The sequence below is a fragment of the Cryptomeria japonica genome, chromosome 1 (assembly GCF_030272615.1).
Source record: "Cryptomeria japonica chromosome 1, Sugi_1.0, whole genome shotgun sequence".
In the NCBI taxonomy this organism is placed as follows: Eukaryota; Viridiplantae; Streptophyta; class Pinopsida; order Cupressales; family Cupressaceae; genus Cryptomeria; species Cryptomeria japonica.
The window spans coordinates 632037260-632042478 of NC_081405.1; positions in this window are offsets into that span (position 1 = coordinate 632037260).

A 5219-nucleotide genomic window follows, 5' to 3' on the forward strand; every position below is an offset into this window, starting at 1 on the left:
TCCGATGAAGTTTGGTAGATGGAGCCATGTAACTAAAACAAACCATTTTTTTTAGCAGAGATATAATCATATGAAGAAACAGTTGCAGAGGTTGCACAGTTGCAGAAGAAAGGGCGTGAGAGGTCTGGAAGACTTGTTGCAAAACGTTTATAACTAAGGTCAAAGAGACAGTTACCTTGTAGACCAGAAGTCAGTAATGATTTATTTTGATGGTTGGATGCTAAGGGTGACGATTGAAGGTTGATGAGTGGTTGGTTTGTGTTGGATGTCAAATTGCAGAACGTTGTGCCTATTGCCTGTGTGGTATGTGGGTCAAATTCTATCTATAGGTTGAATGTTGCTAGAACAAAGACTGTGTAATATATACTTGAGAGATAAATATGTACCTTGTATGTAATATACATTTTACTGTAATACAAGAGATTGGCTTTGGTGGTGAAATTTACCCGTAAGGGTTTTCCCACATAAATTATGTGTTCTCTCTGTGCTTGTGTGAATATTTTGTTTGCTCTGTTATCTTGTTAATGTACATCTAGTGTCTACAATCTAAAATTGAAAATCACCTTTGCTACTCTCCCCATTGAATTAAACATGATGGAAGGTGTTTTCGCGTTGTGCTTTTCTTACAATGTGGTTACCAAAAAAGGTCCAAGTACATTAGAAAGGTATCGATAGTTGAAATGAATGTTATTTCATCACATGAAGACTCTCTACATGGATTTGACACTCAATTTCAAAGCATTTTTTTATAGAGAATATTGCTAAGTAGCTAGGGTTTTATTGATGGTTGTGTTTGCCTCACACCTACTTGTAATTACTCAAATGGCTAGTTTGATAACCTATCTTCATAGATGAAGTTAAATAAACATTTCACTAGCAATGATGACATAAATGCATGTGGCCAAACTGATATGGATTGGATTTTCATGAAGTTTCAAGTTATAATAATATAAATGACTCAAACTCACCATTAATGTACAACAACGACCTCTGTGGCTACCTAAATTGATATGATTTACTGACATGACAAATTTTATGCTACAAGTGAGGATTCAAGGAGGGGAAAAATAAATAAAGGGATACCTAAGTGAATGTAGTCCCTAGGATTTTAGGGTTTGATACATTTGCACATATTTTGGATAGTTTGTGATGGATTTATAGAACTATTTTGGGTCTACACATTCAAGCACCTCTACACATTAAACTATTTTAGATACCTAGAGGAACATCCTCTTGAGCCCAATAAATAGGAGAGTTTACCTGCTCTTGTAGTTAACCTTTAATAATTCCAAGTTTGTAGGTGAGCATCTCTTCGTGCATTCCTAAAGACAAAACCACAACATTGAAAGTGAAGAAAAGCACTAGGATTTGGAACCTATAATTTTAAGACCTAACTTTTTGGTGCCTTTGCTAGGGAGAACTTAATGTTGGTTCATATTTTAAGACCTTTGTAATATTTCCAATCGAAGGAGATACTTTGTATCTACAATTGTGTTGCTTGTTTCAATGGAGGTCTCTTCTAGAGATAAGAGTGGTGACTTTGTGATGATTATAACTCAAAAAACATGAAGTACACCTAAAGTCACTTGTGCATGGAAAGAGAGAGGCGATTTTAGCATCAACAAAGACATGATAGAACTCCAATATTATCAAAAGGACATAGTACCACATGAAAAACAAAACACATGTGTAAGTATCACACACATTCTCATGATATAGAATTAGTTGGCACCTTTGGTAGAAGTGGTACTTTAATTGATTTAATAGGTCACTGCACATTTGATGATTCTACTAATAACATAGTGAAAATTGTTATAAAAACACAAAATATTAGGACTAAAATTAGAAGGAATAATGCACTCATGGGTAGAAAAAATAGAGCTGATGCAAAAAGATATGAACATGATGGTAGAGATCTCAGAATGCAGAAGAGATGATTGCTTGTTTATGCACTACCTCTCCTAGTGCATTAGAAAGGGATGAATGGAACAAGATCCCCCTTTCTTGGATGATGATGCAATAATGAAATCTAAAAATGGGAGTTGAGAATGAGAAGTGGATGATAGACTTGACATAATAGATCAACTTAGAGAGACAAAGGGAGATTTAGGTCCAAATAACTTTGCAACATGCTCAAATTAATTGCATAGAACTCTTGTCTATTAGACTAAAACCAATCAAAATATACTATAGTCTAATTAACATTTAAACCCACATTACCCCTAATGTTTAGTGACATAACATCCCTAACTAGCAAACAAGATTGCATGGGAACAATAGCATAAATGTGTGGCAAAACATGATAATAAACCTGTAGCGTCGTAAATTGTACGCACTTGCTAGGGTGGTACAATTTCACACCTAGTTTAGCACCCGCCTTGGCGCATTTTGCATTTTGCATTGCATTTCCCCTTTAGCACTTAATTAATTAAATTAATTAGGTCTAAGGTTCTATTTTATCATCTCCCATATCATAAAGTTGGGCCCTTTTCATTAAAGTGTGCCCCTTTCATTTTATTCTTCCAATACACCATTTAATCTAAAACCCTAATTAGGTCCTATTTTGAACTTTAAAGCCTGATTTCAGGGGTCAAAACATCTTGAAATCAGCTGTAACTTTGGGATTCTCTCTAAAATCATCATATCCGACGGCCCTGAAAATTTGGTGAAAAGTTGTCAGGACCATGGCGCCCGGAGAGGACCATGGCACCCGGAGTGCACACGGTCCCGGACATTTTTCCCGAAATTTTAGGAGCGCGATCCAATCATAAAATAAAGCTTAACCCCAAGAAATTGGCGGGAGATTCAATCTCTAGGTCGGCCAAAAGTTGAAATTAAGACCTAGGGTTTCATATATAAGAGCTCTCTTTCTTCATTTGAAGGGATCCAAATTTTGGTTTTCAGGGGCCTTCTATGCAGCGAAAGAGCAGATCTTTGAAGACTTCAACAACACTCAACATCCATTAATCAAGCATTCAATTTCATTCATCAACTTAGGGCTTTGAAGACATAGAAGAACAATAAGAGATCACCGACTGAAGATTGGCTTGTACCCCTCCCTTGGGGTTGGGTATGGTTTCATGTTGTTTTCATGTCTTTGCACAAGCTTCATTACATCCTTTGCACTCATGCTTTAGATCACTTTGTATCTTAATTTAGAGCATTTTACTTTGTCAATTACAAGCAATTAGGGTTTACTTTGTAGGTCGCTCTAGTTTGCTTACTTTCATTTTAGGATCTTGCACACACACAAGGTCTGCACACACAACTTTTACTATACAACTTGGCTATTCGTGGAGGTGGAAATCACCAAAGTGGGGGTTTGACTAAGGCAAAACCCTATATAGCCACCTACAACCCTTTTTAGATATAAGTGCAGATTTTCGAATTCGAAGGACGCCGCAAGTTGCAGATCCGACGGAAGCGGACCGAGACATAACTTCACACCAAATTCCAACCCAGAAAGCTAGGACAGGGGCGTGGGGCGCCTTGGTCCTGCCAAGATAGGGGCGCTGGGCGCCCTAGTCCTTGTCCATTTCAGTGAATTTTGGCAGTTTCAGAGGTAGCAGCTTCAGTATTTCAGGCTTCCGGCTTCAGCGGCAGATCTTGTAGAATCAAATCCATTCAAGGTACACATTTACATTTCTCCTCTTATCCTTACAATTTTTCATCATTAAATCTCAATTCTACAATCTTGTGCTCAAAGTTACTAGTTCATACTTACACTTTAGGGTTAATAGTTGAACTTGCATCATTCTATTTATCATTTGCAACAAAGGAATAGAAATCCTAATAGGTAGCCCGTGGCTCTCTCTTCCACAAAAAGAAGTAGCCAACTGTGTGATACCTCTAGGCTCTTTCGTATTCCACAAGTGTGTGATTGAAAGTGAGATTAGGGCATGTTTGCTTAGTGTCACTTTTTCCCCTACACAAAACCCTAAAAGAATAGCTCAAAGGTTTCATTTGATCAACAAGCCTTACTGTCTAAATTTGACAGTTGTAAAATATTTCTTGACATGAGATAAATTTGCCTATGGTTTTTGGACTTGTAGGTCCACAATAAAAGTCCATTGACTAACTAATAAATAGCTAAAGTTAAAATGAATTTAACTACCCCCTCATTACCTATGATGTTAAAAACATGCTATACAATTATAGATTGCAAGCACAAATTCACACACCAACCATGTAGACTATTCCTACTCATCTTAGTCTCACAAATCTTATCTTTAATATCAATATATTTCATGTACTAAACTACAACAATGTTGTTATTTCCAAGTTGTAAGGCATATTTCCATGAGAAACCATTGAATAATAACAAAGATTCTTTTAAGGTTTGCCCACTCTTCCAAGCAATCCTTTTTTCTATTTGTTGATTGTACCTTGTTCAACTCAAGAATTTAAATAAGTTGTGGTTGCAAAACTCACAAATAATCATCTTTCATAGACACAAATATCATAATTGATGAGCCAATTTTGAGTCATCTTTGACAATTAACAACAATGCTTAAAATGAGATGGAAGAAAATAATTTTGATTTTAAAAATTTATTTAATATTAACTTGTTTCTAAAATTTATAGGACACCAAGTTTATCCCATTATGGTGGCTTCCCGGATGCTACTGTCATCCTAGGGGATTAGTCTCGCTTTATGATCAGAAGCAAATCTGAAACAGTGGAAAAATATTTTTATATTTTTTTAGTTTTTTTCTATACGTTAGTAATTGGCATTGTTTGAAGGCCTTCGGGACATTTTTAACCCTTGAAAGTTTGGTCTATCTTTTAAAATGTTGCCGAATGTAGGTTTTTTCAGGACTTCGCCTCCAACTCTTGGAGACCTTTCCAACGAGTTAAACGACTCGTAATTTCGAGACCTGTGCAGAAAATTATGCCTAGTTAAAGTTATGACAAAATTTTATTTAGTTTTTTGAAATTTTCATAGTTTTAGATTTTATTATGTAAATAAACAAGATGTGATTGTTGGGTTTCGATTCTCAAGGAGTTGTTGGTGACCCTTGGAATCCCTTGGACTGATATATGTTAGATTTTCGAATTGAATAGATTACTTTTTGATTTGCTTCAATTCTATGCTTTCTTATTCATGTAGACAAAATTTACAATACCTCAGGTTCTCACTCAGATGTTGTCATCCGAATCCATAATTCGGATCACTTTAAAAGAAGCTTTAAGTGAGATTAGACTAGGGGAAGTTGGAA